The sequence below is a fragment of the Labrus mixtus genome, chromosome 12, assembly GCF_963584025.1.
Source record: "Labrus mixtus chromosome 12, fLabMix1.1, whole genome shotgun sequence".
NCBI lineage: Eukaryota > Metazoa > Chordata > Actinopteri > Labriformes > Labridae > Labrus > Labrus mixtus.
The window spans coordinates 18,530,866-18,555,881 of record NC_083623.1 but is presented as its reverse complement, the minus strand read 5'-3'; the positions used below and the strand labels follow the sequence as shown (position 1 = coordinate 18,555,881).

The 25,016-nt window shown below is 39.9% G+C and overlaps 1 pseudogene; it reads left to right on the top strand.

Moving 5' to 3' along the window:
• LOC132985398 (kelch-like protein 29) overlaps positions 1 to 22,759 on the top strand; it is a 105,945-nt pseudogene extending 83,186 nt beyond the window's left edge.
• The last annotated feature ends 2,257 nt before the right edge of the window (positions 22,760 to 25,016 follow it).

Genomic DNA, 25,016 nt, shown 5'->3' with positions numbered 1-25,016 from the left:
CTGATCAGCTCAAAGGGACATTTTTTATCCTGTCCACACACAAGATCCTGTTTTTGTTCTTCGTATCAAATTGGCACAATTGGACAGATATTTGTTTTTCATTAGTTACCTCTCCTGCCCAGCAAGAGGAAAAGTACCGGGGCCTTGTCGGCCATGTTGACAGTATGTGTTAATGTCGACAAACTCAGATGTACTGGTTACTTCTGGTGTAACACGGCTCTTGTTACCACTTGACAAAGCCAAGTTCCCAACATGTTGAATTATTCCTTCACAAAGTCTGTCTTTTTAAAGGAGATAACTGAATTATACAATATTCTGTCTGCCAATGCAGCGCAGTGATCATAGACGGGAAGATCTACGCCACAGGAGGCATCATGAGCAGCGAGCTGGGTCCCGCCCTCGGCAACATGGAGACCTTTGACCCTTGCACCAACACATGGATGCTCTCACAGTCCCTGCCCTGCCCGCTCTTCAGACAAGGCTGTGTGGTCATAAAGAAGTACTACTTTCAGAGTAGGACGGCTTGGACCCTAGCGGATGGGGTCCATCGCCAACCATCAGCTGAGCTCCGGTTTGTGGGACAATTTGCTTTATTTTGACACATTTCTTCCTAAATGTAATGAATATACCTTACAGATAAGTACTTTGGTTTCTACTGTTACCAATACAATGGACAGTTAACAAGGCTAACTGGTAACAGTGGAGTAACATTATTTGGTATAAAAAGAGCACCCCAGAGAAGGTAAGTCTTCCACAAGTAAAGATGGAAAGACTTTCACCACTTTGCCAAATTCAAAGACTGCTCTGGCAAATAGTGCAAGACCATATGAATAATGATTTTTAACATTAAATTACAGCGTAACTGAGGATTTTATTTTCACAGTACATAATATCATAAAAAAATTCAGAGAATCTAGTAAAATCTCTGAATGCAGGGGACAAGGCCAAAAAACAGTTTTCAGTGAACGGTTCAAAAGCCTTGATCCATTTTTTTAATTTTATTTAACCTTTATTTAACCAGGAAAAAGTCTCATTGAGATTAAAAATCTCTTTTACAAGAGCGTCCTGGCCAAGACAGGCAGCAGCACAATTATAGGGTTTCAGATATAAAACACTTAACAACAATGAACATAAATACAGGAATCACAAAAAGAACCATTCATCAGAATCTGTCATAAGTCATCAGCAACAAAGCGGTCAAAAAAGGCAATACGAGTTAGCTAAAACATCTACAGTCAGATATTTCTGCCTCCAGATCATTAAGACGACCTTTAAAAACATTCAAGGAAACCAGCTCCCGAACCAGCTCCATGATTGTATTGGGGTGCATTAGTGCACGGGTTGCCTGCACATTTGCGAACACACCATAAATGCTAAACCACATACATGTGTACTGGCTTTGGAGACATATGCTGCCAAATGGAGAACTTGTTCTTCAGACATTGCCTTTCTTATTTAATCAAGACTATGCAAAACCACATTCTGGACGTGTTACAGCAGCATGGCTCTGTAGTAAAAATGTCCAGGTGATAAACTGGCCTGCCTGAAGTCCCGACTTCACCAATGAACGTTTGGAGCATAATGAAGCGTAAAATAAGATGAAGGAGACCCTGAAGTGTTAACCAGCTGAAATCCATCATGAAGAAACATTGGTAAAACAGGCTAATTTAAACTCAAACTCAGTAATAATGTTGTTGAAAGTAAAAATGATCGGGGCGCCGGTAGCCTTGTGGTTAGTGCGCGTGTCCCATTTACAGAGGCTTAAGTCTGACAAATCCGACTTGAGCCCCCCTCCCGCATGTCGTTCCCCACTTTCTATCTTCCCAATTTCTGACTGTAAGTCTGATAGTTTTTATCTTTTAAAAAATATTATAGTGTGACTCTGTGTGTCCAATATGTATTTTTCTTTCTATTTGTATTTCCAAAAGTCTTGTGAAACCTGTGAGCCTGGAGGACACATATCCTGGACGGTCGTAATGACTCCTTGTCAGACAAACATGGCTGTTCTGCTTTTGTCAGTATTGAGATCCTCAATGTCAGCGGCAGCTCATCTTTGGAGGTAGCTGATGTCTTGAGCCCAGGTGTCATGATTTATACGTACCATCCTTGTCTTGGGCTCTGCAGGTTAAGGCTCCGGTTCAAAGCAGAAGAGAAAGGAAGTAGGAGCAGGTGGTGCCTGACTCCACCATGGTTGGCTCACCTCTCTCACAGAAGAGTCAAAACCTGTAGTTAAGGGATTAATAGGTGACAAGTTGTGTTCATAATGAAGGGGTTTGCCACCTTGTTTTTCTTTTCACCACTTAATGGGAAGTCTTGAGCCTGGCATAACAAATGGCATCTCTGTGTCACCTGGTGTCTCCAACTTGGCGAAGTGGTTGCCAGATCTGCAAGTTGCAATATTCTTTTTTGATTGTTGGTTTAATGTGGTGCTCATACAAGGAAACAAATTCACTTATTTTGACAGTATGGATAGCATGAAGGGACATAAGAAAAAAAGCAACGAAGGAGAACAATTTTAAATGAACTTACATAGTGTACTGTAACACCACACCTTTTCATCCAGATTTGGTTTTCCTGCTTTCTTATATTATATTTATATTTCTAATATTATAGTTGAAGATTCTACCAATTCAAAAGTAAAATGTGGGATAGTGCATTGTGGGATATCTGTCTCAGATTGTCTGATTGGGTCATTTCTGATTCCGGTATTGTGTCTTCTAGATTACACAACAAACAGCCTTTCACTGCAGCTTTGTTTGACCCTTAACTAAAGTATTTTCCTCATCTGTTCAGTGTGACAGTATTGTAGTTTGACAGAACTAGTGACCCTCTCAGGCCCTGCCGACTTCATCCTGCATTTGAGTCTCTCTGAGGAACAAAATCACTTCAGAATCACTCAAATCACTCAGTGCTAGACGAGGGCAAGCGTGTGTGCGTGCGTGTGTGTGTTTCCCAAGTAACTACCTTTAGTTTTGAATATGAAAGCCAATGTAGAAGTGCAAATTTCAAACGGCAGGTTCATTGCCTACTTTACTCCAAAAGCCGAAGAATCCTGAATGATGTCCCTTTGCTAAAATGCCAAACTTTTTAGCAGCAACAAGCCTGATGCGAAACACTGTTTTGGTATCCACCAAGCTTCTCCAATAAAGGTTAGTGGCATGATTATGTTACTATTCTGATACAATAAAAGCCTTTTCAAACACTGCTGCTGTTGTGTCTGGGCTTTGGCAGAAAACAAGCATCCCCAAACAGAGCCAGTAGAAAATAGAGGTGCTTCAGTGAGTTGGTCCCCTGGCGCAGAGTGATGCACATGGGTACCCTCGGGTGTTCTGGCAGAATAAATTTGTGGCAGAGCACAAAAGAAAATACACACACTTATACAACCGATGGCCTCAGTTGTCTTCAGTGAGCCACCGACTGGCTCTTGGTTACAAACCCAAAGAGCCTCAGAGCAACACAGAGGGAAAGGGGACTGGGAACACATCAGGTGGTTGTGTACGTCATTTTTAAAGACAGTTTCTTAAATTGCAAATCAAACATAACTGTTATATGATAGTAGTGTTTAAATATGTAAAGTTAAAAATACATCCCAAATGACATGGATTTCAAATATTGTTACCTCGCATATACACCATTGTAAATGTATCTAACAGTTCTCTGCAGTTCACATAGTCAAAATAAGTTCAGTTGTTCTTTAGAGAAACTTTTAGTTTTCCCCTGTTACTACATGGTTACACATAAGGAGCAATTGATTGCAAAATTAAACACTATACATTTAATCAAAAATATGTCTTTAAAACCTTAAGTGTCAATTTGATATTTACATAAGCCTATAACTGCCACTCACAGGCACATTTGCATTTCTCAAAACTTGGCTTTGCTCGACAATCTCTTGATAAGAGCTGAGTCATCCTGAATGTTAATGACCGAGCATGATTCACATTAGTTCTCGTAGCTAGCTGCATTCTTCATCGACGCACGAGCCAAGTGATCCACTGCTAAGAGTTGTATAGGTTTTTGTTTGGTTTTCATGGAGCGCCACAGTTCGGAGATTGGCCTGATTATGTCTCATCATTGATTTTACAGGGCTGATCAAAATCTGCAGCTGATAAATCATTCAAGAAAACAAATTCTTTGTCGGTCAGACCGTGATGTTAAAAGATGAAATGATTTGGAGAATGAACGTCTTGTGTTTCATTTCCAGACAGATGGATTTCATAATGGATAGAGGCAGACTCTCTGTCTCCTTCATCTCCCGTAATAAGTCTTACAACAACCATTATCTACTCTTTCATGTTGAGAAAGAACACAGTAGGTTGCATTTGCTAAAGCTTATGAATGTAGCCATGAAGCATTCAAAATTTAGATGGATGGAAGGGAGTAATTGTTTTTCTAAAAGAAATCTGGTTGCTGCAGTTTCTATGATTGTTTCCGGACTCTGCAGGGAAAGCTTTCATCTGACTCTTTGTTTATTAAATATATATTTTTAAGTGTGCATCTTGATCCTCTCCCTTTGTTAAATGAACAAACCAAACAGGTATGACGTCTTCATTCGGAATGACTTCTCTTAGTACCCTTAACCTTCATGCCCCCATGGTTGAACTTCACCATTCCATGTTAATGAATCTCTGTATACTTCAGAGAGACATATTTAACTTTTACCTACATTAATTTTGGATACCGAAGTTTTTAATTGCTCTGATTAATCACACCTTTAATTGGTGTAAACTTGGTGTGGTCCTTCTGTTAAAATGGGAAGTCACTAAACTATGTACTAGTTGGAAAGAAAAAGTCTGTCCGGGCTTAACAGGCAAGTTTGTAGAGATTGTATAATGATGATAATGATTAGTGTTACAAAAGACAGAAATACAGTTGTGATGCAAAAACACGTTTCCTGTTCATTCCACTATTATTACCCAGAAGACACATTTTATGCATCCATTAAGCCAGTGGCCATTGTAACACCTTCAGCTTTGTAGCATGTTTTCCAAACACAAAATAAAGTAAGATGTCATTGAATATGTTTCACAAAAGATATATATATTTTAATGAAATAATTACTTATAATACAGATATGTCTGCTGCTGGCTTTAAGAGACGATTTTCCGGTTGTTCAAACAGTATTAAACTATAGAATCAGTCAAAATGGCCGTAACTATTTCTTCGGGCAATTTGAGATATTGAGTGCACGCCTCAGCCATGATATATTCATTTAATGTATTGATAACAAGGACAGCTTGTTTCCTCATTACTTTGTATGTCTCATGAACTAAAAAACACATTGCAAAAGTGTTTTTAATGAGTACATCGAGGCTGCAGTGTCTAACAGTCTGTAGGGGAAATGAAAGATCCCACACAGCCTCACTCACATAGAAGTGCAACAAGTGATATCTTACATTTACTGTAAATCAGCGTTCTTAGGTGCTGTCACGCACTCATGCAAGTTTGTCTGTAATAGTCATGGAATTAGAACGTGACGTGACCCAATGTATTTTATAGCTTCTGGGCCTTTTGGAAAATTAACTTAGGCACTAAAGCTTGACATGAGTACAACCGATGAGCTTTGTCATAAAATAATCGTCTGGAAACACTTTTTAGCCTGCTTGTTAAAGAACTTCACCTAAGAAACACCCATCGTAAACTTTACTGAAAAAGTGGCCTGCAATCGATCCATTTTTTTGTCTGACCCCTCAGGAAGGTTTACCTGCTGTTGGTTTAACCACACAGCAGGTATCTGCTAATACCCCACATGATTTATCAATTCATCTCCCTTAGATTATTTTGAAAAATTAAATTTGCTTGGTTGACAACTAGTGGAAAGCTTCTAAAGAGGTTGGGAAGAAATAGACAGTTTTTAAAAGTAAAAAAAAAAAACTCTGGATAAGACATCATTGAAGAGTTGACAGGGTAACTGCAAAAATGAATGAAAATCATAAAAAAAAATAAAAAATAAAAAATAAAAAACCTTTTTATAGCATTTTGTATTTGTTTAACGCTTTAATGCCATCATTTTGGCCGGTGTTTTTGGACAAAATATGTTGGCCCTCACAGCCAAATTATTTGGCCTTTTGGGTTTGCATCAACTGCCGCACAGGGAGCACAGCCAGACATGTCTGCAAAGTCCTGATCACTTCATGTGGTGACATAAATCCTGATCACTTCACGTGGTGACATAAATCCTGATCACTTCACGTGGTGACATGTAGCAGCACTGACAGGACACCCACCAGCATACAGCTTCTACCAGCATACATGTTTGTTGCATGTGCTGTGAAATTCAACAGCAGACTCAAACAAGTACTAATTCATAAATTGAGCAGTGTCTCAAAGAAACAGGGAAAAATCCCCAGGGAAAGGAGCGGCTGAGGAGGTAAGCCCTCAGTCCACATCTATGTGGAAGTGACATGCCGACTCTCGTCTTTTTGTTTTTGCGTTTTGTTGGGAAGAAGAGTTCAAAACGGAACAAGAACACCTGTCCTATGTAGAATGAATGAGACGAGGATCATCAATTTCCCTCCCACCCATTAGTTAAGGACCATAACCTACCAAACAATGTGTGTGTGCAGAGTTCAGGTTGGTGCCTGCAAAGATAGAGAGGTTAAAAACAAACTTTAAACCTTCATTTTTACTCACCAATCCCTTGTGTTGTTACAGTGAAGTGCTGTACGCTTGAATGTGAAGAAGAGCACTACACTCACTGTGCCTTTTCCTGGCACACAGTCACTGCTGAACGCTGAGTCTACCTATTTATTACTGCTGCAAGCTGTCCATCACTTTTCTCTGTGTTTTATTTGTTTTCTGGTAAGTGAAGTGTTGATGAGAGAAAGGGGTTTATAATGATTGTGGTGTTATCAAATGTAATCCGTCATGTGTAAACAATCTAATTTCAGCTCTCACACAAAACAACATGTGTCAATCCTTAGTCAGGTAGTCTAGACTGATTCCTGTTTATGAGCGCATTTATATTATTTAGACACAGTCAGCCGGCCTAACTGCATGTTTTCCCCCCTCAAAATAGTTGTAGGCTAAACCAGTGTTAGCTGGCCCAGTGAGGCAGACGCAGGACACACTTCCTCACTGATGACGTTTGCAGGTTTTTGTGGATCGAGGCGAGGATTAAGGGCTTTAGTGCCAGTCCTCCCTGAACAGCCAGGCAGCTCTCAGAGCAGGGGCCTTCTTGACTCATCAGTAGGATCTAACATAATTGTCTCCACATATCTAGAATAAGCAGAGGTGTGAAATATGTGTATGAGCTGTAGTTTGAAATGTCAGGCAAGTATTACCTCTGTGGAGGTATTAAGGTTCCTCCGGTTTGTCACTAGATTTCTCCGCATATAGATCAATCAAAGATAATCCCTCTGTATCAAATGTGATTTAGCTTGGCCTTGGAGCTCCATTTGCCTAAGAGATTTTTATTTTGAAATTACCCAGTGGCATTTATCCCATTAGTTAATTTGAAAAATGAATCTCTTTGTTATGGTCAGCAAATGTTGTAAAGCTCGAGGCCATTTGATTTAACCAAGAAGGCTCTTTTGCGCTGAAAGCAGACCTTGATTTGATTTGTGTGCATATACAGTACTCTAGCCCGTAAAAACTGGCAGTGACTGAAAGAAATACGGTGTGTTTTTTACTGTACTTGGATCAGGCTGAAATCCACTGTTTTTGATTCTGTTAATGGACTATAGAAAATAAGCTGTGCAGGGCTGAGGAGAGACATTCAGCACAGAAAATCTCCGTTTTGTTTCATGTAACAGTCAGATAAAAATGTTTCCTATAAGACAACAGCTTTCCATTATCTCTTTTTTATGATTGTACATACTTAGTAATGCTTCTGTTTATCTGCACTAGCTGTTGGTACCAGAAGAACGTGTAGCCATCTGTTGCCTTGATAAGGTGGAAAGCGTATCAGTTGAATCATAGGACCGATTTAGAAGAATAACATTTAAAGACAGACAACCCCACCTTACTGTAGTCGAATAAATGTTCTAAAATTAGTGATGTCAGTATCAAAGAAAAAAAATCATGATTATGATTTTTGTCATGACGGAGCAGCCCTATTCTACATTACTGAAAGTGAAAATGTTTTTTTCATGGTCTAAGCTTTTTGGGAAGACATTTTTATCTCTACCAACAGTGCAGAATCGGTCCTATGCTTACCCATAGCAGCTTCTTAGCTTTGGCTCTCAGTAGCAGTGATATTTCTTGCTTGAATGTGCTGCTAAATATTTAGCATCAAAGGTTATTAAAAAGCATAAAAGACCTTTGTACACAAGGCCATGAGAAAACGTTGTGCTTCCCAATCTCTTTAGTGATCAGTTAAGCATGAAAGGCCGTCTCTCTTCAGCTGTCCTCTTGAACACAGTAACCAAAGGACCAGTGATGCTGGTATCATCTTAAAAGCCGTCAGTTTTGCTATTCAGAGACCGGAATGGTCTCTAAATGCACAAAGCTCTAAATCTCCTTTGCCTATTGAGACATAAGCTAGTAGCTCCCTTATACGTGTTAATATTTGGCATTGTTTATGTTTAATATGAAAAACTATATTAAAAAATGATTTATATTGTTAAGGCTGGTAAAATATGACTACTTTATTTATGGGATAAATCCAACTGTAATTTATCCCAGTATTTGTAGCCTAGATGGAGTATTTTGTTCAGTCATTAGATTTATCAGTTAAGATATACAATTGACAAGAGTATTGACAAGTTTATCTTCCACTCAATTTTACTTGTGTAATCCATTAGCTCATTCCTGATTATCTTCAGAGAATTAGAATAAACACATGCAATAAGTGAAAATAGCCATTGTGAAGAGTCATTATTTGATCTGTGTGATGGATCCACTGTATGTTTTTAGCCCCATACTCTACATGCTGTATTTGTTGAGAGCTGTGCATATCCATGTTCTTGTGTTATTGTGTCCTAATAATAATTTAGTTTATCAGCTAATCCTTCATGCCTGAGCATGACGCTGACACTCGCGGCACAGGCCAAGATGGACATTTAGCAGTTAGACCCAGTTTTAAATTCAAGCATAGCTGTACTAGGCCAATGTAATGTATTCCATGCAGTGTTTGGAAATATTTGGTTTCCTCCTAATTGGAGCAAATTAAGCCTCTTAACAGAGACTACATAAGACATTATCTTGATTTGGCAGCCATGGTTTTAATTCACTTGACCGACATGTTTTGGGACTTGGAATAAGGATTTGGTTTAAACTCAGGCCTATAAGGCTTCATCTTGAGGCCCTTGCAGTCTGTGAGGTTGTTTTGGGATGAGTGGCTCCATGGAGGGGCTGATTAAGCATTTTAGCCTCATACAGTATAATGCTGCAGCAGTTTTGCTCCATGGAGGAGAAGAGATGGGGAAGAAGGTGAACATGGAAAATAAAATTCTTGTAGCTCATAACCACAGACACAACTACAGCCATGATTTGTTATTTATGCAGACTCCCTTGAAGCCTGGCTGCAGGAGTATTTCTGCTATCTGAAAGCCACAGCTCCCCTGACATCTCTTTTGTGAACGTTACTCATTTTAATAAGGTGAATCTTATGAAATAAACATCATCTATGATGAAACAGAAAATCTATTCTTGGTATTTTTGGCCTGTTTAAAATTCAGAATATACTTGTCATTATCAGAGTGCACTGGCTCTTAGCAGGACATGAATGTATTATGTAATCATTTAAAACTGAATAATTGAATAAGCCCAGAGGAGAAGCGGAGCTTAAAAGATCTCTGTTGGAACAGATTTTGGAGATGAATGTCAGACTCAAACCAGCTCTGTCCACTTAAGGTCTCTTGAACTCGTTCCCCCCCCCCCCCCCCCCCCCCCCCCGCCTTTCTCGCCACAAGCATTGGCTTTGCTGTCATTTGAGATGTGTTACTGCACAACAGCAATTACTCTGTAATTACAGAGTAGAGTTTGTTCCTTTATTTGTCTTTGTATCCACAAGAAAAAAACATTAACTCCAAGGCATCCTGAGTAATAACCAGAACTGACAGGTGAATGTTTGTTTTCATGTAGTGATAACAGATCTTCTTAATTCTCCACCATGTAGTTTATTCTGAGCGATCAGCTCATTCTCAAACTATTAAACTCTACATCAGTTGTCCTCAGGAAGAAACTAATCTTTAAATCTTTCATCCTTTAATAAGAACACATAACAGTGATTTACATTAATGTCTGATTTGCAAACTTCAGGCAGTGTGAGTTGAAAGGTTGCTTTTGACTAAAGAGGAATTGGTATTCTTCCAAGGAGTCTTTTAAATAATTGCATTATATATTGCAATGTATGCACTCTGATGTTGCTCAATTCATTCTGGCTGTAGTAGATTTTCACTGTTTAAATACCTGCTGTACAATGAGCAGGCTTTAATGAAAGAACTAGCAGTAAATGCAAACAATGCAATAATGAAAACAGGGAGTTTTTTTACTTAAATGTGGTCTTGTCTTTCAAGGGGGTTCAGCTGTTGCCATCAATACACAGTGAATGTTTAATATTTGAGATCTTTATATCCTTGCAGCTTACAGGAGTGAACTTGAAAACACGGTGTTAGTAGCGCATATATGCAGCAGGGAAATTAAAAGTGAAAATCAGAGAGGAGTAAAGTCCTGTCGGACATGAAACAATGAACATGGAAGCCAATTTTTTCTGCTCACTCTCTGCGCACCTTTTATATGTGTTGCAGTTAATCTGTCTCTTGTGTTAGAAAACAGACATTTAGCTACAATAAGGCTTACCATAATTTACCATAATGTTAATAAGACTGTGGCTGAAAGTGTTCAGTTCAGTTTATTGCCATTTGTAGCATGAAAACCACATTGGAAAATATTTGCAAGTGTTGCTGTAAAGATGACTTTTGTCATTGCTCTGTGCTTGTGGGTCACAATGTGATGTTATAGATTTTCCAAATAGTCATTTATATTTCTCTGGGTTTGTAAGATAGGCCTAACTATGTTTCTCTTAAAGTAGCAATATGTAAGATATTGAATTCAATCATAAAATCACCTTACTATATGATCAGACATTAAGGAAAATGCTATGTTAAAGTGCTGGCCTTTCTGACACCAAGCAAGAGAACTGAAGCTTAGAATTCAGTACCCATTTTAAACACTACCTGCCAGAGTTAAATATTGGACCTTTAACTTGATTAAAACAATAACAGCGCTCAGGCCCTAATTAGTCTCTGCTGGTTGCTGAGCACTCTAATTAAGAAAGGTCATTAAAATTGATGTATCATGCTTCCAAGTGTTTCTGACATCCAGATAGCTGCTTCAATTAATTATTACAAAGATGATTTATGGCTGGACATCCTTTTCAACAAAAGCGTTGTCTGGTCTAACAGTGGCCTTAAATGCCCAGGAAAGAGGGAACGAAGATTGGGGTATAAGCAGTGGTGAGGTCTACCAATCCAAGCGGTCCCACAGAGCAGCCGGGGTCTTTAGAGAGAGAGAGGACAGAGGAGCACAATGGGGGAGACAAGCTGGGGGAAAGAGGAAAACCCCAGTTTATAATGCAATGTTGGTGTAACGAGGGAAATAAAAAGACATGTCAATGTCAATTTTCTTTAGGATACAGCGGCTGTGAATCTCCCGTTTCCTTTGGCTACAAGTGTGACAAAATAAATGTAAGTTTAATCATTTTTCCTCATAAAGATTATTGAATGGGAATAAAAAATGAATGCATGCCAATTATTTTTATGCCAAACATGTAAACAAGTGAAGAAAAAACGCAATCTTTACGCCTTATTTCATTGTGTTTATGTCTCCTCCTCCCTACAATAACAGCAGCCATCTGTGTAGCACTGCGCACCTGGATTAACACCTTCCTTTCAAAGGTATTAAATACAGACACAGACACAGTCACAATCAACGCAATTTGTTTCAGGCGTGGTAAATACCAATGTATTTATGAAACTTATTTGCATTTTCTCAGGCCTCTACAGATTTCTTTGACATGGTGACAACACATGTGTGAAATCTAATAGAAGCTGTAATAATTAAAATGAGCTGCACTGGAAGCAGCGCAACTGAGGAAGAGAGGGCAGCTATGAAATTAATATAATAAACTATTGGGAAAAATTGTACACAAAGGTCTTGCTGGCCCCAACGGCCCACCACTGCGTGAAAGACTGGTTTCCAATACAAGAGGAGCAGAGTGTGAGAGCAACACAAGAACATCATCTTTTGGGTGTTGTAAAATTATGAAATCCAAATGATGAAAGAGGCCCTGTTGCCTGCCAGGCCTGCCTCTTGAATTTAGGCTGGAACACATCACATTAATAGTTTTTTTTTTTTTTTTTACCACATACCTGGGGAAATAATGGTCTTTATCCCCCTAGTTTGCCCAGCAGTGTGCTGTTTACATTTGGGCCCCAGACAGTAAGCTGGAGCTGTCTGCAGGAATCATTCTCAAGGCCTCCTCAGGTAATGATATATGACAAGCCTCTGTGAGGAGGAAACACGTCTCCTGGTAGCACGCAGAGCCTCTCAGACAAAGGTGCAATCAGCTGGCAGCTGACCTGCTGAACGAGTTGTGGAGAACAGTTTGAGGGTGGTGCTGAATGAAAGCCTCAAGCACCTGATTGTAAAAACAGAACTTTGACTGGACGCTCTTACCAAACAATTAGTTATTTTCTGTCTGTTCTTATCTTCTTATCTTGCCTTCTTTATCTGTTTGGGAGTTTGTGCGAGAGGAATGTTTATTTCATTTGGGAACTATGGGAACCATAAATGTGCACAGCAAATGTTCATGTTCATGTTCAAATCTAATCCTTTAAGTGCATCTTTGTTCATTAGTGAGTTAAATAAGTCAATTGTGTGAATTAATTGAAAGATAAAGACTATTCAAATCTGTGATTATTTTGAAAGTTTCAAGCATTCCATTCAAACACAGTGCCAGACCATAGCAGAGGCATAACATTATCTCAACCCGGCTGTCACACATAACCGGTTCTATTCCGTCACTTTAACAGTTAGGCATTGTCTCCTCCACACCCCTGCAGTGATGAAGAAGTTAGTCACAACAGGGGGGTTGCCCGTGGTTAAAGGGGCATAGAAGCTTAGAGTCCCACACACAGGACAAAACAGACACCACACACACACACACACACACACACACACACACACACACACACACACACACACACACACACACACACACACAGCAGGGGATCAAGCATGGCATCTTATACAGGATACAGGCCATTGAAGCTAATATCTCTGAACGAGGCATGCTGGCACTTTTAGAAGTGCTATTAGTGTTGTATCTGTTTCTTTTCCCGTTAATCTGTCCTCAGGGACTGAAGCATAAATGCATCATAAGGAAGAAGAAATGTATGAAACCGCTTTATCGATAGTGTCCTCACTGAAGAGGAGAGAAATGGAGGTAGGACAAGAACATAATTTGAGTATCTGTCAGATCAGTTTTTGACGCTTCATTATAAGCTTACCAACATGAAAAAAATGTTTTACAAGTTTGAAAAATGGACCTGCCACTGAAAGGAACTCAATGTCTTCAACCTTCTGTGATTTTAATTTATTTTATTTTATTTAAGTATTATTTATCACAAAATCCTAGCCCAGATTTAAAAAAGCTCTTGCTCTCTTTTTCTTAGTAGGGTTGGTGCAGAATGGGTATCGTGACATTGAGCAGAAGATGAGCAATGTTCGATTAAATCAAAGAAATATCTTATCCCTGTCTTAAACATGAGAAATGTGAGTCAAAAACAGTCACATAACATGAGGAGAAAGCTGAAAAGTCCACAGCATCACCACCTGTTCATCCATCTATTCATCCTGAAATCCTGTCAGCCATGGTTTTTCTGAGCCCTCTGTCGCCAATCCTTGATAATAAAAAAATAAAAAATGTCCTGCCGCCCGATGATATCCCACAAGACATTTCATGCACAGTGAGTCTGTCATGTAAGTTGTCTTATTTATGAATATCTCCACCTGACATCCCCACACGCTCCTTAGCCTCTGTACAAGTGGTGCCACATCGATTTTTATACTGTGTGTCTTTGCTGTGGCCATGGGGAGATGATATAGCTCAACCCAAATAGGTTAGCTCCTCTTTTATATTGCATAATACTACATCTGGCTTTCCTAATTGCATGTTTATTTTTGTAATTCTTAGTTTTACATCCAAGTCAACGTACTATTTTCCTTCACCATTAAATCCACAATGATGCAGACAAGATGCACGTATAAAGAAAGGCTTCTCCCTCTGAACCTTGAGTATGGCAAAAATCTGTGTGAAGGCCAACAGTTCATTTGCGCTCTGAAGCTGTTTGCTCAACAAGAAATCTGATTTGCTCTGCGTTTGCCTTGTGGTTGAACGTTTTCACAGAGCAGCAGCTTCCTGCCCAGCATTAGTTCTCAAACATTCTGGCATTGTGAGCAGCAGCAGAAACTATCTGCTCAATCTGCTGTCTGATTTCCAAAGATACATTTTGAAAGGAATTTTCTTTCCAAATGCTTGCTATGAAAACTCCCGGTGTGGTCCCTCACGCATTCAGCGATGCAATGAAGGGTTTCAAAATTTGCTGCTGAAATTAATTTCCCAACAGGGACTCTTATCAAGGAACTTGGATGTACCTTATTATTATCCGCGGTCAATTAATCCGCTGGATTTCTCGTAATTGCCAGTATCATCTGCCATTTTTTTATTTGGATATCTTCCTAATCTTGACGTAAGCTTTAATGGCCATCTGCAGAGTGCAACTCATTATGGCACGTCTTTTTCTGTACATTTGTAGCAGACCACACAGATGTTTTATGGCTTTTCCCACTGCTGTTCGAAAGAGTGACAGACGTTGTTCTGCTAGAGGCAGAGAAAAAGTGCATTTTCCACTTAAACAGAAGCTGAGAGGCTGCTGTTACGTCTGTGAATGGTTATTGCGGAAATATTTCAGCAGAGATGTGAGAGCTCATACAAACATTAAGCAGCGGAACGATTACCAGCATGCAAAAGGTCATTTTGCTGTTCAACATTTAGCCGAGCTCTTGACAACAAAGATTTGTTCTTCTATCACATCTGAATGATCCAGTCAAGAGGATTTGTCAGTAATATCACCTCTTGATCTGCAGGTTGCTCAAATGCTGCACATGTACGACTATTTAAAGCAGTTTTTATGCCTGAGACACATGTGGTCTGGAATTCAAGGCAAAGATAGGAGTTTCACAGAGGCTCCAAGGGCCCCAAACAGCCTTTTTTTTTTCAAAATCCTTACATATCACTAAGGAAAAACAAACCAGCTTCAGTTTTGTCTCAGTTTTGAAATAACCAGAATTCAAATAATTCCAGCTGATCTCACAGCTCAACAGTCTTTCCCTCACTTTTTAACTGAAATATGAAAAAAAAATGATTTTAAGATTGAAACAGAAATCCCTGCTATGAAAAAGTTAGGTAGAGATGTGAGCAGGAAAAAGATGCGGTGAGGGATTGGTGTTGTGTGTCGTCTGAAGTGTGCTTGAGGTTTAAGATGAGCTGGTGTTGACAGGACACTGTGGGATTCAAAGTCAACCAACATGTGTTCCCTTTGCTCTGTCACAAACCGCAGTTACATCTTATGTCACTTCTACTCCTCTCATTTTTGGTGTTCAGTTTGGTCTACCTCCTCTGTGTTTTGTCAAACACCACCCAGTGAGATCAGATAAAAGCAGACACAACACCACCAAGGCCCACACCTGTAGAGGCATGCTGGGAGGGAGTGACACCTTTGGTGTGCTGCTGCTCTGTTTAAGCTGAACGGACCAGTGATGTAAGTGGTGTAGTCTGCTGTAATTGCTGACATTGAGATTTGGATGATTGGTTTATAGCCATACTGTAGCCTAATGACATTTTAGACAACAATTGTTCCGACCAAGCAATCTGATTGGACAAGAGTCATTTCATAAGTGATGATAGGAGAGCAACATCTCTGGGACTTTTCACAATGTATCACTCCACTTAGCCAGGAGTTCTGAATACTTTTAATTGATTTATAACTAACAGTGTTTTTCTTTATAAATAAATCTTATATATCAGAATTACATGGATGACTAATTTTACTGGTTACATGATCAAATGTATATATTTTTTAAAGTTTGGACTAAGTTGTGTTGTTGGAGTTAAAAATAATCTCTTGTTGAGTTTCACTTTTTTTCTACTATTAGCTGCTTGTATAACCATAACATCTCAAGGTTGTACTGGATATCAGCAGTGCTGTGATTATCTTCGGCCTGCTGTCTTGTGCTACTACTGAATCAAAGCAAAGCTGATATTTAGTGCAACATCACTCCCTTTCATGTCCATCACATCTGTACTGAAAAATGGGAAAAAAGTGCTGACAGGGTTACCAACGTGAGAGCCTCTTTTCCTTTCCCTAACATCACACGCTAGCCACACTTTTCTCTTTTTCATACCCACTGTCTTCAAAACTTTTTTTTCAATCTGTTTTTTTGATTCAGCCGCTTGTGGGCTGATAGGAGCCTCTTGTGTTGGTTGTAAAAATCAATAGTCGCTACAAGAATGAGTCCGTGTGACCCTGCCTGACGGCTGTCATCTCCTTGTAATGTTTTGCTAATACCATCCTCACTCAGCCTGGATCTGGGTCAGCAAGGTTCCCTCTGCTGGAGCTGGCTGCAAGCTGTCCTCCATCATATCCCTCCTCTCTCTGCCTTTTTACTTTACTTCTTTCCCCTTTAGGCTCATCTCAGTTAAAATAAAAAAGTAGGACCATGAAAAAAGATGCATTGTTCCTTGACTGCTGGTTAAAGAAAGGAGGCACAGTGGATTCTGTGTTTCTAAAAAAGAGGGATAAATTCATGTGAGTGTTGGGGATGAAGCACAGACCAGCCTTTGGTAAAAGAGGACCCCCACTTATATGCTTTTTTTCCACATCATGTGATGGAAAATGCCCCTTTTTAAAAGAACGAATAACTTCTTCTTCATAATTTCTTTCTTCTTGGTCACACCCTGCCTTGGTCCTGGTCTTGACTCGGTCTCGATCCCTAAATGTCTTGGTCTTGTCTCGGTCACTGAGCACTCTGGTCTAGGGTAATTCTTGGTCTCGGTTAGTGTGGTCTTGACTACAACACTAAACTGAGGTGTAGCATTCACACTTTCAGATGTAAAAGAGCTTTAGGATGTTAAAGCTGTCAGTTCTCTAATCCCTCTCTATGATACCAGAAAAGAAATGGCTTCACTCTGGACATCAAACTGTTAAGCCATTTTGAAGGATGGTTTCCGGCATAAAGGCCACTGTTTTAAAACGCAGATTAAGTACATTCAGTCAATGACCCTTATTTTAACACTTCAGTGTCAACTGTGACAGAGCTCTTTAGTGAAAGTGATAATGAATGAACAGGACATTCCTTTTTTTCCAGTCTTCTTCCCATTTTAGATGGATGTGTCTCACATTATATTTTATAATTAGACCGATTTAAGCAGTCTGTCATGTTTAATGTCTGTGTCAGGCAGCTTTACTCCCTCCTTGAGCTGAACAAGTTGGGGAGTCAAATTGTGGACTGCCTTGCAGTTTCCCTCATTACTCAAGTCCTCACCATAATTTAATTTTCTACCTGAAACCACTCAAACAACCTTCAAGTTCAGTTCAGGTCTCACTGTTTCCGATCATTAAGGTGCAGATAAACAAAATAATTTTACAGTTCTGTGTCAGATTAACCTGAAGGTTATATCTGAAGGTATGATATTTATTGCTCTTCAAAGGATTAAGTATCACTCTTATTCCTATCGGATAAAATTAGGAAAAAGGTGAGCCATTTTGCTGTTTTCTGGTAAACTGTTTATTTATCACATAATTGATTAGCACCATTACATTATAACTTGTCCTTACATAAACCGATGATAGGCTTGTCTCTTCTTGCGTGCAGCTATATTGCTTTATTTTCCTGTTAGAGGAAAATAAATTAAAATTCATCACTTTCCACTTTATTACTGCTGTGTCCAGGTAGTCCCTGATCAGATTAACCAATGTTTGAGTCATTGCTGGAGAGGGTTTCAAGCCCCGTCAGGAGCCAGATGTCTATATCAAGGATTGTTCACTGTAGAAGTTCAGAGCTCTTGTGATTTAGGCAACATTTTGTAGAAAACTAGAAACGGACCCTGACCCCTCTTCAAGAAAAGCCATGGTGCTTCTCTTCTGGTGTTGACTGAGGTTTGGATTCAGTGCAGAGGTGTGATGAGCCCAGATCTGTGGAGAAGTCTGTGATGTACATTTGGGGGGAAACACTCTCAGGCTCAAAACCCAATGTCCTCTGAAAGATTGAGGAGGCTAATGTGCTCCAGTGCAAGGCGCTGAACTCTCTTTCTTTTCTTGTCTTTTAATCGCTAATTGCTTTAAGCGGGCTTTAAATAATTTCATGAACTCATTCTCAGACCCTTTTTCATAACGTTTTATGATGAGCGTGGCGAGATAAGAGAGCTGTGTCCGCTGCTTTGGTCCCTGAATATTGGTAGCATAGAAGGCTCATGTTTCACCACACTTCTGGAAATTGTGCAAAAACAGGGTTAAACATTGACTTGTGTTTTTTCCTTTCAAAAACCCCGAAAGTTGAATGAGTCCAACATCCTTCACTAGTTTGTAATACTGTACATGCTGCATCCCCTCCCACCATCCTTCATTTTGAATCACTGTATTCAGTTTAATGGAAGCAATGACTGTAAATAGTTTGACTATAATATCATGTACTATCGTGAAGGCCAGATTGGTTTATTGTCTTGATTGTGGTTCTACAGAGATGTTATTGACTTTGTAGCAGCTAAATTTGAGTTTGCCAGGCTGCTATAAGATTGCTCGAGTCAGTAAGAGAAAGAGGAATCCCTAGAGCTCAATGTGTGCCTGCCTGCCTCCCTCCCTCCATTCATGATCCATGATGGCATTTAGTGCGGCATCCACAGAGGGTTCTTAACACTGCTGTGCATTCGTCTGCTTGTAAAGCAATCATTTCCATCTCCACTATTACACTTGGGAACGCTGAGTCAATTCACCTTATGGAGAGTGGCACCCTCAGTCAGGAAGTTTTTGCTTTGTCCCTGTTTGAAAAGGGGCACTGGATTAAGAGCAGAGAAGCACAGCAACATCATTGCAGTACAAACACACTAGTAGCACACAAGCAGGCTCACATGAACGTAGGATGAACCCCTTCAGAGGCAGACAATAGACACTTAATGCTGCTATTAATAACGATTGGCATTCCATCCTGGCTCATCTTATAAAGACCCAGTGACAATCTTTAGTTGTCACAAGCAATGTGCACGTGTGCTGACAAAAACCGCTGTTAAAGCAGACTGAAAGCTTCATGAATCAGCTGATGTTATCATCACAAGGGACGTTACAGGGGAAAGTGTATCTTAAAAAATATGTTTTACCTTTCCTCTCTTTCACTTCAGTTACTTTCTTCTCTCCATGTATCTCTGGTGGGAGGGACTAAGACACAAGTGGAGGAGGCAAGTAAGGGATGCACGGATGCAATTAAGGGAAGTAAGAGGAAGTCTTTCTCTCTCTCTCCGTCCTTTCATTTGCTTGTTAGCATGGGATGTCCTTTATCTTGTACCTTCTATTTTGCTAATTCGATATTTTAACGTGATACAGTTCTGAATGGAGGCCTGGGTTTCCAAGTACGTTTTTTTCCATCTCCTGATCTCTCATTTCTCTCTCCTTCTGTCTTCTTCTCCCCCCCCCCTTCCTCTCTTGTTTCAGAGCAGAGATAATGAAATCAGGCTGCAGCCCTTCATCTATTTTAGTAGCATTTGTGAGCCAAAGAGAGACAAAGGGCCCCTAATTCTCTGCCTCTAGTTTGTTAAATTGTCAGACTTTTGCTTGCCAGCTAAAGTAGATGAGACGCAGAATGATTTATTTAGCTTTGAAACAGACCCAAGTCAACCGAGAAGCTGCAATAATTTATGGCGACAACATTTGCTGAGCCACCTAAACAAAGCAGGCAAAATAAGAGATGAATCACTTCAATTAAAGACAAGAGGAAGACATGGCCCCACAGTGCGTTAGTTAAGTGTAGGTCAGCCTGCCAGTAGTATACTTGAGGATCTGTGCATGTGTCAGGTGGAAGATTTGTGGAATAGTTTCATGGCCTTAAATTTCTTTGTGAGCAGAAGAGCGGAGGGGTAGTTTTTGCCAGGGCATGCTCAAATACTCATGAAACTATGCACGCGCAGCAAAAGTGATGAAATTGTCCATCGCTTTGTACATCGAGTGTTAAGACAATAAATCAAAGCATCAACTTTACACATACAACAACTGCAACAATATATATAATGGAAGTATACATCTCTATAATAATGATGGCAAAGGGATAGATAAAATAGATAGTTTATAATTAATTAATTTAAAAAAAGAATAATATAAAATATAAAAACACAAGAAAACAAACAAAGATAAAACAAAACAATGGCAGAACTAAGTAAAGGTGTGTGAATTTGTGTGATAAGGAATCTCAATGCATGCAATTCCATTACCCATTTGATCTGTAAAGATGAAAAGTAAACTTTACTTGACTTGGGTTGGATAACCGGTGCAATTGCAGAACCAATGCATGCCAACGAGCAGTGATCTTTAGGGATGATCCCGTTCAGTGCCTTCCAGGAGACCATGGGTAACCAGGGTAACCAGGATTTTAATCTGTAGAGCGAGCCTTGGAAAATGGTTACCAGACCAAGGAAGGCAGCAGGTTTAAACTACCATCCTCAACAGAAATTGTTTTTGAAGCGGCCTGTATTTGACATAAGTACACTTTATGGGGTCAAAGTTCTGAAAATGAATTCATATTTGGTATTAATAAACAGGAAAAGATCGATGAAATGATTAAGTGTTAACTTAGGCTCAGGCAACATAATGTGCTATGAATGCTACAATCCCTTCAGTGTTAGATTTCCCTGCTCAGATTCTGCACTGCTTTGATTTATGATATAACACAGAGTCATACACTGCTCTTGGTACACAATAGCTCCATTCCAAATACTGATGTAATTCCAGCTCACTGGTCCCTCTTTGCTCATCATATCTTATCTGCTGGAAAAAGGAGAACCCTCACATGCACTTTGACCATTTGAATTGAGTTACCATTAGATGTATGAGATGAACTGTAATTGCAGAAGAATTAGCTTTGGCTGAAGGGTCATGGTACTGCAGAGCTCAGGAAAACTAGACTGAGGCAGTACCTGCTTGCGTCTCGCTCAGCTGCTTTGTTTTAACCTCACGTTGTTGAGCAAAGATGCTCACTTGACAAATTGAGCTCCTCCTGGGTTTGTCATTGATTGTGTTTTTTATTGACCTGCTTAGCAGCACTTGTTCTTTGGAAGTTCTTGTTAATCACTGTGAGTAAAGGCCCAGATGTTCTCTCTTTCTATCACTTTGTGTCTCTCTTGGCTACCAGTTCAACCCTGCCAATATTTGCATTGCTAGAATTAAAAAGAACAACTCTTTCCTATTCGCTTCCTGCAGGTCTGCCCTAGTTGTTTCCTTTGAGAGGAAGATAAATTGATGTCATGCCACCACCGCTATATACAGAGCGACTTCCAGGGACCCTGGGAGCAGAGATATAGCCGTCCTTCTGTGCAAAATTGCTTGTCCTGCCTTTGCCAGCTTGAAAATCTTTGTGTTTAATTGTGTTAATGATGACCTCTGCCAGTGGCCCCACTTGGTGCAAAAACTGGCTATAACACACATCTCTGAATATGTTTAAACCTTTATTAAAACATCAGATGCAGTGGTGACTGGTCATTAGGGTCACAGCCCCACCTGTTGGCACCAGAAATAACTGTGCAAACAAATCAAGTTATCATTCATTTTCACATAATATTATCTCTCATAATTTATTAGCTATGATTAGCATGTTCGTAATTTGCAATTAATTTATTTTAAAAATTTTTGGGAAAAAATACAAAAAATAAAGTTTAAATACGACGGAGGGGCAGATCCCGGCCTGCCCCTCCGTCACAGTGCAATGTCTATTGCACGGGGGGAAAGTGCTAATACGCATGCTCAGAGTGTTACTGTATGTAATGTGAATCAGAGGGAAAAAATGACAAGTGGGGCTCACAGCTCGCAGCCCCACCCAAACATCATGCATTATTTTAGAGTTGATTGGCTGATATTGTTCAGAGTGGCTCGGGTGATTGGCTGTCTGTCTGTCTGTGAATGTAGCAATGAATTAGTCGGCAGGAAGCGGGATGGTTTGAAAGCTAACAAAGTTGTAAAAATGAATGAAGTGGATTTCTTACTCCAGCAAGGTTTGAAATCATGAATTTGCAAGAGAAGTAGGAGTTAAAGCACATTGGAGCCCACCAGCCGAGGGATCATCACCCAAACTACCAGTAAAACAAAGAAAAAAGTGGTTAACGGTTAGCATCGAGAAGACGGTGCTCTTCTGTTTTCCGTGTCTGTTATTCTGCTAAGATGGTACCTGGTCGAGGACAGGTTTCACAGATCTTAAACCTCTTTCTGAGAGGATCACAAAACATGACAGCAGCGGGATTCCTCTGGACAGCGCGGTGAAACTGAGCTAACTTGGAAAAAGTCAATGTGGCTACGCAAACTTACAGCGCTTACAGGCGATCCATTGAGCAGCATAACAGACGGGTGGAGGAAAACCGGTACGTGCTCAATCGGATCATAACGTGAATTAAACTGTGATACGGCACTACAGGGCCTCAACGACTTTGGCGATGCTCTCTATAGACAGCCAGCTGATTCAGCAGCTACTGGACTTCATCCCTTATGTCAGCGACAAGTGAGCCCGCAGCTTTGATAAGTAAGAAGATACTTTATCATACTGCCTTTTAGAGCTTGTATGTGAATTGTTCATTTTTGATGAACTGATTGATGTAGAGAGGGTGACATGTGTCAATGTGGGCTTATCTAAGGATTGTTGTCATAGAAAGGATCTGTATCCCTAAAAAGATGTCTGCGTGCTCCCTTGTGGACTTAGGTGGTTTAGCACTCTGTTGCTGTTGGCTTTGATGGTCCTGTTAGTTCATTAGTTCTCAGCTCAGTTGTATTGGTTTATGAGGATGGAATATTTCATGTTTAATTTAGGCTTGTGACAGTAGGAGGAACACTAACTCTCTCTCTCCCACTCTCTCTTTGCGAGTGTGTGTGTGTGTGTGTGTGCGCGTGTAAGAAGCCACTCTGCATTGTATTTTGCTAAACCAAGAATGACCCCCTGACATGTAAAAAAATAAATAAATCACATCAGTAGTGAGAGTACTGTAGTTTTCCTGGTATAGCATATCTTAAAGAGGTTGTGCCCCACCAACGTTTCACACATAGAAACGCCACTGGTCAGATCAGTACAGTACAGTCATGAGTTGTACAGTTTGTGTTCTTCATCCCCTCGTCCAGGGATTTTCTATTTATCTGGCTGACAGCAGAGGGCAAAAAGAGAGGGGCCTTTACCATAAAACAGTAAGGCATTTCAATCTTTCCCTTGGCCTTGTTTCCATGGATACCATCAGTCTCCAACACTCATCCTCACTATCAGAATTTTTTTTTTTTTTTTCATTTGAACCTCAGGAAATCAATGTAGGCTGTTTCTCTACCTGTCCCCCTCTAGCTCTCAGTGGGGCCTGTTACTCTCAGAGCAGAGGTAAACACAGCTCTATTTAGCCTCATCATTACATACCCTGCTGAATGCACTGCACCAAATCTGCTCAGGCACCAAAACGGCCCCTTCCTTTTGGAAAGCTGAATAATTACACTCACTCCAAAGCCTCACAAACTTCAACTGTGACTAGTGTACTTATTCAGTGGCTGCCACAGCAATTGAGTGCATCACCTTGTATGTTCAAAGTTATTGCAGGGTTTAAGCACCTCTGTTTGAGATCCTTCTTGAGATGTCACTCCGTCAGCTTCCTTCATGCATTTTCCTTTCTGCTTAATCTTTCCTATTACAGTCTTTTGTTGGAGCAGGCTATACAAACAAGTTATGTTTAAAACAGGGAAATATCCAGAGTTTGGGCTCCGCTTTAATTTTGGCCTAAAAAAAGACACAGAGACGTTAAAAAACAGTACCACAGGAGCCCTCATCTCTATCTTCCTCGATGCTGTCCTGTGTCTTCACTTGCTTTTCTACTCTTAATGTCATCTTATATGGTGAGGGGGGGTCAAAAATATGAATGGATTCAGCTTTCTCTACATGCTCCCTGTGTCTCTGCTCCCTCCATGGCTTCACTAAAAACCCCTACTGTTCAGAGATTCTCTGTGTGTGTGTGACGTTTAAGAGTGATACCCCTAAAGAAGTATTCATTTTTGAATGACACAAACACACACACACCTGTTGTTAAATATAACCATTTGTGGTTTACTTTGGTTTTTTAGGTCAACTAATAAACGTCATTGTGGGCATAATGCTGCTGTTTGTATAAATAATAACCCTTTAAACAATGCTGGAGGAAGGAAGTGCATCCTGGACTCAAACAAGTGTATTTGAGGTGCTCTTTTGTTTGTGATACAAGCAGTCATAGAAAAAACAAAACAAATAGAATGCTCTATTGTTTTTTTTTTCATTATTATTTTTAGATTTGGGGAAAGAGCTTTGATTTGTTGACTCTTTGTATCATTGGTATTTTCATCCCTATATGTTTACATCTCATTCATTTGTATGTTTCAATGATGTCACAGTTTTGCTCACCTGCCTTCACTCAGTCACTCAGTATTCATTTTCCACTCGCACTGCCTCTACTCCACTCTGCCTGCCAGCCACGCTCACTCAACTCACCTGCTCTTTACAATCAGTTAAGATTTGAACATGGTCTAGTCTAGTGTGTAGCCAGCTTAACTATGAAGTTTAATGAACCCATGATCAGTTAATAAGTTATTCTTTGTATTCAATGGCAATGAATACCTTGATTCTATGTGTTTGTTAATAAAATGGTCTTCCTGAATATAGGATATTATTCCAGCTCCTGATACAAATGATTCCAAAGAGCTAAACAGTCTGGTGTTCATGAAAGCAGTTAAATTAAATAAAGCATTCTGTTCTGCCCAGGGTGC